The sequence below is a fragment of the Pteronotus mesoamericanus genome, unplaced genomic scaffold, assembly GCF_021234165.1.
Source record: "Pteronotus mesoamericanus isolate MK-2021 breed Mesoamerican mustached bat unplaced genomic scaffold, CSHL_Meso_final contig_56, whole genome shotgun sequence".
NCBI lineage: Eukaryota > Metazoa > Chordata > Mammalia > Chiroptera > Mormoopidae > Pteronotus > Pteronotus mesoamericanus.
In genome coordinates this window covers 13,983,847-13,997,314 of record NW_026555201.1, presented here as the reverse complement: position 1 = coordinate 13,997,314, position 13,468 = coordinate 13,983,847, and the positions used below count along the sequence as shown (strand labels likewise).

Below are 13,468 nucleotides of genomic sequence, written 5' to 3'. Positions count from 1 at the left end.
AATAAAAACATCCCACAGAGCTAAGCACTACGGAATAATGTCTATTCAGTTCAGGTTTTTCACTTTCGTTTCTAAAAGCATTCTACATTCCTCCCTACAACTATAGTAGTTTTTTTTCCATGCTGTCAAAAATAGAAGCAGATATAGTATAGCCTTAATGTTTCAGTACTTTTATAATAAAATATTTTATATTAGACATTTTCCCCACAACATCATTAAATTTGCTGCAGAATTGCTATGGGCTTAATACAAATTTAGAAAGCAAAAGGAAAACATATTACTCCATGCACTGTTCCATCAACTGTCAACCATGGGCAAGAAAGCTAATGGCAAATGCCTTTTTCTTTTTGAACTAAACCTGGTTTGCTCAGAAAACACCTTCTGATCCTCTCAATGCTTTAAGCCTCTATTATCATAGAATGCTTATTTAAATTATATTATGAATTATGAAAATCTCTATAGGATAAAATAAAGGCTAATGTTTGCCATCAAGTGTTCCAAAGAACAATAGTTAAAAGATATGTTAATAGGTGCTATTTAAAAAACACACAATAAACATTTCATGTTCAAAAAAAGCTTTGGAAACACTGGGTCAAACAAAATAAAATATGCAGAAGCTTAATATGTTAATTTACTTGTATGAATCTCCAAAGTATAAAAAGCAGCATTTCTTTTAAAAAATTATGGAATCTTTTTTTTTAGCTAGTTTCCATTCATTTATTCTAATAATTAGTCAATTATTTTCTAAGGGTTCGCTATATTTTTCTTTACTCCATCTTGCGTTCCTGTATGGCAGAGAGACAGAAACCAGTACATAAACTGTGTTAAATGTTGAGAAAAGAGCAGATAATATAATGAGAAAGGGAATTTTGTAGTCACATAGGATCTCTATGGGATATAACATTTACTCGAGTTGAGACTTGAATGACATTAGTAAACCACTCATGAAAAAACTGAGAGGAAAAACTGTAACCCAAGGAAGCAGAGGCAAGGAAGTGTTAAATGTATCCTTTGTTTTGTAGAAATAGAATGGAGGCTAAAACGGCTATAACGAAAGTTATAGAGGAAGTAATAAGATATAAGGTTGGAGAAGGAGGCAGATAGGTCACTAGAATCATTGTAAGTCATGGAAAGATGTTTGAATTTTATCACAAACGCAAAAAAGCAAACCACTAGTGATGGTAATACAATGGGAGAGTAAATGAATGTAAGCATGAAGAGAGCAGGTAAGTATCTATAGCTACCGAGCTTAGAACAGTGCCTGGACTATATTTAAGCACCCTAAAATTTTTGTTGAATTAAGACCTAAAAAGTGATGATTCTTAGCTAGGAAACACATATTTAATATAGAAAAAAACAATATACAATTTAGCAATGGTTCATCTTGATATGAATAATTCATATGAACAGCTAAACTTTATTTTAAAAAGATAGGAAATGGTTACAGTAAGAGCTCATTCTGAATGTATTTATATAGTTTATAAAAAAACTTTAGTCTTGTTTGGTAAAATTATTAAAGAGTTTCAGAGGTTGCTTTCATTTTTCAGGTTTATTTCACTGCATCTGGCTGGTGAATTAAATGTTACCGTGCATTTTTACATATTTGGAGTCTCAAAATTCTCTGGATGTTTACGTTACAATAGACAAGGGCCTATCCCATTTGCAAATCTGTAAACAAATGAGAGATTCTTAAGAACACAAACTGTTCTAAAACAGAATTTCTTAGAGTGTTTTATTTTGTGAAACTTTTTAAATCATTTTGTTTTATTAATATCTTTAATATCAACTACATATTTTATAATTATTTTGTAAATGTTCATATTTATGTGGTAATTTTCATGCAATTTACTAACTATGCAAATATGTAATATAAAGGTAGAAAAAATATCTAATTGCACAGTAATACCCTTCTATATTTAGTGTAAACATCTTTAGCTAAAATTACAACATAATCACATGTAAATTAATGTTTAGTTAACTAGCAATTATAGCATAATAATTACCATGTTCATGAGGAAAGTAATATATGAAAAGATAGTTTAATAGTTTCAGAATCATGAATCTGCTTTTCTTTTTAAATATAGCTAATTTCAAAGGTTGATTACAGATAGAATTTTGACTTCCAACTTCATACACATATTGCTTATTCAAAAGGGACTATGATTTTTTTTAAACTAATAGGAAATATAAGCTTAGAAAACAAATTTAAGCATTTGGAGAGGGAAAATTAATATTTATTTCCTATGCATATATTAGTTGAATAAAAATAATTTTAGTATGTAAAATATTCTCAGTTGTGCTCATCTCTAACAATAAGCATTTGCCTTCGAAGCTTTTTTGTATTAAAATTATGTAATCCAGTTTTTGACAATATTATACTTAAATAGTTAAGATTAGTGTTTGTCCAAAATGAGGTCAAGAATATAAATTGTGATTATCCTTTTAATTAACAGAATGTCTCTTTTGAAGATCTGAGGTGATCCACAAGGTTGCTATATTCAGAAGCACAATTACAAAATTATGATCTTATGTCATTATTGAAATAAAATGATAAAAATGACATACAATTTTAATTCCAAAATATTAGAGTTCTATTAAGATATTCTTCAAGTTTTGCTTGGTAGAAAGTACCAGTAGGTCTTTAATTTACTATTGCATACTCGAGTATTATTTTATAGCTGGTAGTGCCATTTCAGTGCAAGAGACTCTTAACATTGACCCTAAATGTGGATGATGTTAAAGTCTTGGAAACAGGAATAATAATCTCTACTCTCAAAGTTGTTGTAAAGATTAAATGAAAATAAAGTATATTATGCATGTGAATGTGCTTTGCACATTTTATAGGCTCATTTATTATTATTATTAAATGAAACAACTGGCTAATAGTACCTAGGACCTTCTGCTTTTTAAAGGGTTGCTTGGGTTTTACAGAAACATGCCTCCTTCAGACTCCTTCAGTGATGCTTGTTATGCACTCATTCCTGGGAAGAGAGTAATTCTTGTGGAGTTGGTAGTACCTCATCTCCCCTAGTAGCATCTATTCTTCATACATACATATACAAGAACACACACATACAATATCCATATATCCTTTCTATATAAAAACTATAGAATTTGCCAGAGATCTTGGAAATACCAGTTCATGACTAGGCTCTCTTCTGGGACCAGGGTGTAATAAATTACCAATGTCATTTTGTTGATTGCCTTTGTAAGATTACTCCCATACCCCAAAGTCTGAGTTTCCCAAATTGCAGAGAAACAAAGAAACAAATCTATGCACCCAAATGAAAACCCAAGAGAAAAAAACAGCACATTCTTATTTCTATACAGGAACTCCAAAAAAATAGTTTTATGTTTATATATATACATTTATCTATATAAATGTAATTGCCTTAAAGATCAATTTGATGAAATATTCTTTCTACATGTTATTAAAAATTAGAACTTTAAAATCTATTTGTATATTTTAACAAATAAACTCAAGAAAATGTAATTGGGGAGAAGTAGAATGTGAAAGTAAATAAAGTTTTCTGTTATTTTTTAAAAATTCAGTATTTTATTAGAAACATTTCCTTTTCTAAATCATGTTTATTTTATTACAGTTGTCTCATTTTTTCCCCATTCACCCCCCTCAACCCGTCACCCCCACCCTCACTCCCTGCTCCCACAGTCAATTCCCACTCTGTTGTTCATGTCCATGAGTTATTCATACATGTTCTTTGTCTAGTCCCTTCCCCTTCTTTCCACCATTGTCCTCTTTCCCCATCCCCTCTGGTCACTTTCAGTCTGCTCCATGTTTCCATACCTGTGGTTTATTTTGTTCGTTAGTTTATTTTGTTGAATAGATCCCACTTATAGGTGAGATCATATGGTATTTGTCTTTCACCAACTGGCTTATTTCACTTAGCATAATATTCTCCAGTTCCACCCATGTTGTTGCAAAAGGTAGGAGTTCCATGGAACTGTCTTTTTCTTTCTTTCTTTCTTTCTTTCTTTCTTTCTTTCTTTCTTTCTTTCTTTCTTTCTTTCTTCTTTCTTTTTTCTTTTTTTCTCTTTCTAAATGCAGATTGATATTATTTATTTTTTAAATGTCAAAGTTAATTATAAAATATTAAAAAATTTAAATCCATTATAAAGTCTCAGCAATTAAAACATGACACCAGCACAGAAATAATCAAATAGATCAATGAAATATAATGAGCATTCTAAAGACAAACGTATATATCTGTCTAATACTGTAATATATGATTAAGCTGATATTTCAAATCAATGGGTAAAATAAGGCTTATTCAACAAATAAGGTGCATGAACCACTATGACTTGAAATAAAACAAATATAGAGCCCGATTTCACACATTATACAAGAAATATCCAGGTGAGTTAAAAATCAATATGTAGAATCTAAGGAGTTTTAGGAGAAAATACAAAATAATATTTTTCTTACCCTGAACTAAAATATTCAAACCCAGAGCTATAAAGTCAAATATTGACAATATGACTATATTAAACATTTAAGACTATATAGTAATATACATATAAACAAAGTTAAAGGACAAGTAATAGAATAGGAAAGTACTTGCAACACATTTAAAAAAGGGTTAATAGTTGTTTTTGGTTTTTTTTAGGGAAAAATATTCTATAAACTTTAATTGAAAAATGGATAAAGAATACCAAAAAAGTTATTTAAAGCTTTTTTAAATAATGGAAATAGGCAAGTCATATACAAAACCAGGCTTAGTTTCAACAAATAATAAAGGAACAATTAAAATAACACATCATTGTCACAATCAGATTAATATGCATTAAAAAATATTGGTAATATTAAGTATTGGCAACTGAAAGGAACTGGGTATTCATAGACTCTTTTTCTTCATCTTAAGGCAGTCTCTAGCATATTTTGCTGGTTTGGTGGAGGTGTATTCTTTTAGCCTTCTTTTGTCTGGAAAACTTATTTTGCCTTCCGTTTGAATTGAGAGCCTTGCTGGATAGAGCAGTCTTGGTTGCAGACCTTTGCTTTTCATGACCTGGAATATTTCTTGCATTCCTTTATGGCTTGCAGTGTTTCTGTTGAGAAGTCAGCTGCTAGCTGTATTGGGGCTCCCTTGTATGTTACTACCTCCTTCTTCCTTGCTGCCTTTAGGATTCTCTGTTTGTCTTTGATATTTGCCATTTTAATGATGATGTGTCTTGGAGTGGGCTTCATTGGGTTCCTCTTGAATGGGACCCTTTCTCCTTGCTGGACTTGTGTGACTTTTTCTGTCCTCCAATTAGAGAAGTTTTCCATCATTACTTTTTCAAACAGGTTCTCTGTCTCTTCCTCATCCTCTTCTCCTTCTGGTATCCCTATCATATGGATATTATTACGTTTCAGGTTGTCCTGCATTTCCATAAATGTCCCTTCATTCTTTTGGGGTCTTTTTTCATTTTCTTGCTCTTTCTGGGAGCTTTTTTCTACCTTATCCTCCAGCTCGCTGATTCGATCCTCTGCTCCATCCAGCCTGCTTTTGATTTCTTCTACTGTGTTCTTCAATTCAGAAATTGTATTCTTCATTTCCTCTTGTCTCTTATTGACAGTTTCTATTTCCTTTTTTGTGCTGATATAGTTTGCAATAAGTTCTTCATAGTCTCCCTGTAGTTTTTTGTAGTTCTCTCTGAGCTCACTGAGCTCATTGAGCTTCCTTATAACTGTTGTTTGGAACTCAGTATCTGATGGTTTACTTGCCTCTATTTTATTTAGTTCTCTTTTTGGGGGATTCCTCCTTTCCCTTCAAGTTGGGGGTATTTCTTTGTCTTCCCATTATTTGTGAGACTCTTTTTTTTTTTTTTTTTGCTTCTGTTTCTCAAATTGATCTGTCTTGATGTCCTGACTTTGTGGTGTAAACTTCTATGATAAGAGACTGCTGTTTTTACTTTCTGGATCTGCCTCTGATGTGAGATGTTGTCCCTGTCTGACCTTAGGCAGTCTGTCCGAGACTTCCAGGAACCACTGTTTGTGGCTGTCTCATTCAGCTGTGAATCTAGTCACTCTGCATTCAGCAGGCCAGCTTAGACAGCTCAGAGTGGGGCCGAGTCCTTCCTGGGGGTGGGGTTATTGGGTCCTCTGATGCTGCAGCCTCTGAGGGGGAGTGGTCTCCTGAGCAAGATGGCTGGTGCCATGCGGGGAATGAATCAGCACCAAGATCCCGCTGGCAACTCTCTCAGTTCTCTCCTCAAAGCTTCCTCCCCGCTTTCTTATGCGTCTCTAGCCCAGTCTGCCCCCGCCTTTGCCAGAGACCAGGGTAAGTGGCTGCAAATAAAAATGTATGCGTTGGCCCTTTAAACAGCTCTTTGCATCTCCAGCCGCCTCTCTGGCTGAGAGTAACCCTGCTACTTTTCACAGCCAGCTGTTTTCTGCATACTTTTTGGGCTCTGGTGCTGTAGGCTAGAGATCCCCGCTTTTGGTTTAGACCCCACTCTTATCAGGGAGATCTTACTGGCCGTTTTAATATCCTTCTGGTGCTGCTGCCCTTGGGCACCCCACCCACCTTCTTGAGTCTCTGTGGAACACCTTACCAGTTAGATTGCACTAAAGCTGATTCTTCTGTCTCCTGGGTTACAAGGGTCCTCTCAGCTATTGTTCAGTTGTTTGTTCCAGGTGATTTCTCCACAGTTTAGTTGTAATTCCAGGTTGGTTCTGGGAGGAGGTCAGTGTGACTTGTACTCACTCCTCTGTCATCTTGATTCTCTGCATATCTTTTATTTATCTGAGTGCTGTGGTTAGAATTTCCAATACTATGTTGAATAAGAGTGGTGAAACTGGACACCCTTGTCTTGTGCCTGACCTTAGGGGGAAAGCTTTTAGTTTTTGCCCATTGAGTATGATGTTGACTGTGGGTTTCTCATATGTCCTTTATTATGTTGAGGTACGCTCCCTCTATTCTTACTTTGCTGAGTGTTTTTATCGTAAATGGGTGCTGTACTTTATCACATGCTTTTCCAGCATCTATTGATATGATCATGTGTTGTTTGTCTTCTGTATTGCTTATGTGGTGTACTACATTTATTGATTTATGTATATTGTACCATCCTTGCATCCCTGGGTTGAATCCCATTTGATCATGATGTGTGATCTTTTTAATGTATTGCTGAATGTGGTTTGCCAATTTTTGTTGAGGATTTTAGCATCTATGTTCATCAGTGATATTGGCCTATAGTTTTCTGTCTTGTGTCTTTTTATGGTTTTGGAATTAGGATAATATTAACCTCAAAAAAAGAACTTTGGGAGTATTCCCTCTTCTTGGATTTTTTGGAATAGTTTGAGAATTTTTAACTCTTCTCTAAATGTTCAGTAAAATTCTCCTGTGAATCCATCTGGCCGAAGGCTTTTTTGTGCCAGGAGTTTTTTATTGCCACTTCAATTTAACTAGGTGATATTGGTCTATTCAGGCTTTCTGTTTCTTCTTGACTCAGTTTTGGAGGAATATATAATTCTAGAAATTTGCCCATTTTTCCCATGTTTTCAAATCTCTTGGCATATATTTGTTCATAGTAATTTCTTAAGATCCTTTGTAATTTTGTGGCATCAGTTGTAATTTTGCCTCTTCATTTCTGATTTTATTTATTTGGCTCCTCTCTCTTTTTTTTTCTTGATGAGTCTGCTTAAAGGCGTGTTGATTTTGTTTATGTTTTCAAAGAACTAGCTCCTGGACTTATTAATCCTTTAAATTGTTCTTTTAGTCTCTATGACATTTAATTCTGCTCTAATCTTGATTATTTCCTTCCTTCTACTGCTCTGAGCTTTGCTTGTTGTTGTTCCTCTAGTTTTTGCAGATGTAGGGTTAGATTGTGTGTTTGAAATGTTTCTATCTTTTTTAGGTAGGACTGTATTTTATGAACATCCCTCTCAGGGCTGCCTTCACTGAGTCCCACAGGTTTTGGGTTGTTGTGTGTTCATTTCCATTTGTTTTCAGAAACTTTTTTATTTCTATCTTGATCTAATTGTTTACCCATTCATTGTTTAATAATATGTTGTTCAGTCACCATGTATTTAACTTCTTTTTAGATTTTTCCTTGAGGTTGGTTTCTATTTTCAAGCCATTGTGATCTGAGAAAATGTTTGATATGATTTCAATTTTCCTGAATTTGTTGAGACTTGTTTTGTGTCCTATAATGTGGTCTGTCTTTGAAAATGTTCTATGCACCTTTGAAGAGAATGTATATTTTGCTTCTTTAGGGTGAAAGGTTTATAATGTTTACAATGTTTATAACTTCCTGATGGATTCTTCCCTTTAGAATTACGAAGTGACCTTCTTTGTCACTTTTAATGACCTTTGTTTTGAAATCTATTTTGTTTAACATCACTAGACATCAGAGAGATGCAAATTAAAACCACAATGAGAAACCACTTCACACCAGTAGAATGGCCTCCATTAATAAATCAACAAACAACAAGTGCTGGCAATGTTGTGGAGAAAAGGGAACCCTAGTACATTATTGATGGGAATGCAGACTGGTGCAGCCGCTGTGGAAAAAGTATGGAGTTTCCTTAAAAAACTAAAGATGTTACTGCCTTTTGATCCAGTGATCCCACTGCTGGGACTATCCCCTCAGAATCCCAAAACACCAATTCAACAGAATTTATGTACCCCTATGTTCACAGCAGTGCTATTTACAATAGCCAAGTGCTGGAAACTGCCTAAGTGCCCATCAGTAAATGAGTGGATCAAAAAACTGGTACATTTACACAATGGAATACTACGCAACAGAAAGAAAGAAGAAACTCTTACCCTTCACAAGAGCATGGATGGAACTGGGGAGCATTATGTTAAGTGAAATAAGCCAGGAGGTGAAAGACAAATACCATATGATCTCATTTATAAGTGGAACCTAATCAACAAAACAAACGAGCAAAATAGAACCAGAGACTTGGAAATAAAGAACAAACTGACAGAGACCAGAGGGGAAGGAGGAGAGAGAGAGAGGGGAAAGAAGGAGAGGGGGCAAGCAAAGCAACACACAGAGAGGACTCATGGGCACAGACAATGAGGGGGATGGACTGTGGGAGTCAGGGGGATGGGGTAGGGGTAAACAATAGGGAAAAAGGCGGGGCAACTGTAACTGAACAACAATAAATAAAAATAAATAAAAAAAGTTTCTACAGTTTACCAGAAAAAAAAGAAGAAACTTATAGTTTAAGTAATTAGTGATAGAGACAAAGACAAGACCAGGCCATGAGATTTCTTTCAAACCAAGCAATTCTGTCTTTGGCACTCATCCTCAATAAAATAAATGTTATTAATAGGCTGACTAAAACCACATGATGAGAAAATCAGGTTCTAAAATAAAATATATATTGCACCTGAAAATATAGAATAACAATGACCTTTTATGATGAATATGGTTTATTTTGAGAAGGCTGATTTCTGCTAAACACTGAGTATATTTGATACAGGAAAACCTGTTAAATTAGAAATTTAGAAATTATATTTTTTTAAAACATAGGAGGAAATAGTAGAAAGAAAACCACTTTGGGAAACTTATTTCAACATGATAATATCTCAATAATAAACAAGTAAATATCATCTTCTTGCCAGGGCATGTAAAAAACTAAATGCTGTTCTACAGATTACTAGTTACACACAAACCCAGACTTAGTAAAATAAAAATAATACTCAGCCCTTGATCAATGTCTTCCCAAATTCAGAAATGGGGAAATAAGGATTTTGACAGTCAAACAACTGATGGGTGAGGAAGTAATTTTTGACAACTTTCTTTAAAAAATTATTTTTAAAAAATTAAAATAGCTCTATTTTTTACATTATGAAAATCTCAGTTAAAATATGAGGCACATTAATTCTAAAAGTCTGGTAGATGGATATAAGCTATATATAGCATGGATGACTCTCATTTCTGTCCCAAGAGGCACTTTCACTCCTGCTTATTAAGACAAAATAGGCTATGCAATGGGTCGGTTTGGAAACCCAGACTATCTCCAACGGCATCTTGATTTTTCTCTATGAAAATACAACCATAATCTTTCATTTGAAGAAAATATTCAAAATAGTTAACAATAGGTATGATATATGCCCTTATGTTCAGAGAGAGAAAACAAAAGCCCATCTGTAGTTATGCCATATGGCCAAAAGACACTAACTGGGTACCGTTTTTCCTCTACTAAAACACGTACGTCAGTATCAAAGCTTATGTCACTTTCAGAACGATTCCATGTTTATATATTTAACTTCTTCCTGGGTATTACTATTTAATTTTCCAAGGTGCTAACTTATTCTAAACACACACAAAACACATGTGTAATCCACAAAGCATTATGTTCATATCCCTGTGATCATTTAGAGAATACCACTGCCATCCAACCTGATTACAAAATTAAGTTATTGCACAGACCAGAAGCTGAGGAGCATGCTTGATAATCCAAGGGCAGCAAGTAGGGAGAAGCTGTAGAAATTTTCAGGTGGCAGTTTGCTGAGGCCTTTTAAGTCATCCGAAAGGTTTTTGAACTTTATTCTAAGCATAATGGATAGCTCTGTGATTTTAATACTACTCTATAAGGTATGGTAAAATCTAGTTTTGTACTATGAAATGTTTTTTTCAAAAGTACTCAGTGTTGCTGATTTCTAAGTTGTTTCAGCATCCAAACATATTATTTTCAAACTGTTTTTCTCCAGATATGGTGATTTGCATTTTTACATGATGAAGCTTATTTCACACTATTTTTCATGTAACTTCCTATCATTATGTGCTCTCCAAGGAATTTGAAATGCCTTCATTTTAGCAATGACAAAAAATTTTGGGAACTCTCCATGTACCTGTTTTTCTAGTTTTAAAACTATAAAATGGCACAGGATATACTATCTTTCTATTGATTGTTTTAGTATATTGGTTCCCATGCACTTATTTTCAAGCAAGGCTTTTAACACATTAGACTCACAGAAAATTGTACTTGTCAATACAATTTTATCAGATATATATGAAATGTCAATGAATTTTTTTCTATACACAACATGGTATTTTTACATAATAATATCAAAACTATTTGATGTACAATTTATATTTCCTTATAGGTTAATGCTCTCAATGCTATTTTTGTTGTTGACACTATTACAGATGTCCTCATTCTTTCCCTCTTTGCCCACCTCCCCCCTCTCCTCTGACAGCTGTCAGTCTGTTCCGTATGCCCATACCTTTGTCGCTATTTTGTTCATTAGATTCCACATATAACGGAGCTGATATGTTATTTGTCTAACAGGTTTATTTCACTTAGCATAATAATCTCTAGGTCCATCCAGGCTGTCACAAAAGGTAAGATTTCCTTCTTTTTTATAGCTGTGCAGTGTGCCACTGTGTAAATATACCACAACTTTTTATCCATTTATTGACTGATGAGCGTTTGTACTGTTTCTAGTCCTTAGCTATTATAAATAATGCTGTTATGAACATGGGGTGCCTATAACTTACACTGTTTATTTGAAAAGTAAGACCAGGCAATATTATTTTCTATTTTAAAAATTTATTTAGAAGATGATGCAAGAAATAAATATACCTTTTTATTTTCAATCAAAATTTTGGTCAGTAAGACTATCCCGCTCAATATTTGTATATATAAAGGTATATGTGGTATAAAATAAGTATCAGGTGAAAAAGCATTGCTCAGTCATTTATTTTTTGGTTTATTCATATATTAACTGTTTAGTTGCCTATTAGATTACAGCTACAGTGATAAAAAAATTGAATGAGACTGGAACTCAGTCTTCCAAGAGCTAACATTCTTTGTTTCATGTAAAATGTGTTAGACAACCAAAGTGATGGGATTTTTATTGCTTTTTTGATTACTGAATTTGAGAAAATCTTGTCAAAAAAAGTAGATAAAAAATTTTGTCAAAGGAAATGAAAAATTAATATACACATATAATTTCCGAAAAGTAAGACATTTAACATTAATATATAAGTAATGAAAATTTTAAAACTTCAACATTTAAAAAATGGGTAAATTATAAGAACAGAAAATTTACAAAATAACAACTGATAATTGTTTAGGAAACCTTTATGCTTGTTTGTCATTATTGATAAGACATGGATTGTTGATTATTTGAGTAGGAAGTAGAATTAATATTTTAGACAGAAAAATGGCAATATGTTTCAAAAGTTAAATTTTTGTACCTGAAAAATACAAAAATGGACAAAAGTATTTGTGTACATTATATTAAATTCATTTTATTATAAATTATAAAACAATAACCTATTACATTTTTAAGTAAAATACTACAGATATATAACATACTGCTGTTAAAATTTATGATCTGCATAAAGATAAAGAAATACCGGCGCAGAGAGCGGGCAGGAGCCACCAGGAGAGAGAACGACCATGGCCAAGGAGTGGGGCTACGCCAGCCACAATGGTCCTGATCACTGGCATGAGCTTTACCCAATTGCCAAGGGAGACAACCAGTCGCGCATCGAGCTGCATACTAAGGACATTAAATACGATCCTTCTCCGCTGCCATGGTCAGCTTCTTAAGACCCTGGCTCTTGCAAGACCATCCTGAACAATGGGAAGACCTGCAGGGATGTGTTTGATGATACTTTCGATCTTTCAGTGCTGAGGGGGGTTCCTCTCAGTGGACCCTACCGGCTCCGCCAGTTCCACCTGCACTGATCTGATGATCACGGTTCTGAGCACATTGTGGATGGAGTCAAGTATGCAGCGGAGCTGCATTTGGTTCACTGGAATCCAAAGTACAACACGTTTGCAGAAGCTCTGAAGCAACCTGATGGAACAGCCGTGGTTGGCATTTTTCTGAAGATAGGACGTGAGAAGGGTGAGTTCCAGCTGATTGTTGACGCGCTGGACAAAATTAAGACAAAGGGCAAGGAGGCGCCTTTCACGAACTTTGACCCATCCTGCCTGTTCCCTGCCTGCCATGACTCCTGGACCTACCATGGCTCCTTTACCACGCCGCCCTGTGAAGAATGCGTCGTATGGCTACTGCTCAAGGAGCCCGTAACTGTGAGCTCCGACCGAATGGCCAAGCTGCTCAGCCTCCTGTCCAGCGCTGAGAACGAGCCTCCAGTGCCCCTGGTGGGGAACTGGCGCCCCCAACAGCCCATCAAGGGCAGCGTGGTGAGAGCCTCGTTCAAACGAGCACTCCCAGGAAGGGAAACCTGCCTGGGAGAGCTTGGTTCCTGGCCCACTTTCAGTGATACTTACTCCAAGGGTATTTCAGCTTCCACATTGAGCAATGAATGAGAGAGAGATAATCACCAAAAAACTAAAGTTACTGATGACAGGATTAAATAGGAAAGCATGTGGCCTTTGTAATAATCACCTTTCCTATAAAAGTAGCATTCACAGTAAGGTTTCAAAGAAGGTGAAACAGAGAAGAGTAGATACAGAAAAAGGGCTGTTGAGCACCATTTCTGTTTTATCACAAATTTCACAGAACTTCAATTTTACTATTTTCATATTATACAT

At 34.8% G+C, this 13,468-nt stretch overlaps 1 pseudogene; it reads left to right on the top strand.

Moving 5' to 3' along the window:
* The first annotated feature begins 12,325 nt into the window (after positions 1-12,325).
* Positions 12,326-13,243, top strand: LOC129075997 (carbonic anhydrase 3-like; annotated as a pseudogene).
* Positions 13,244-13,468: the final 225 nt, after the last annotated feature.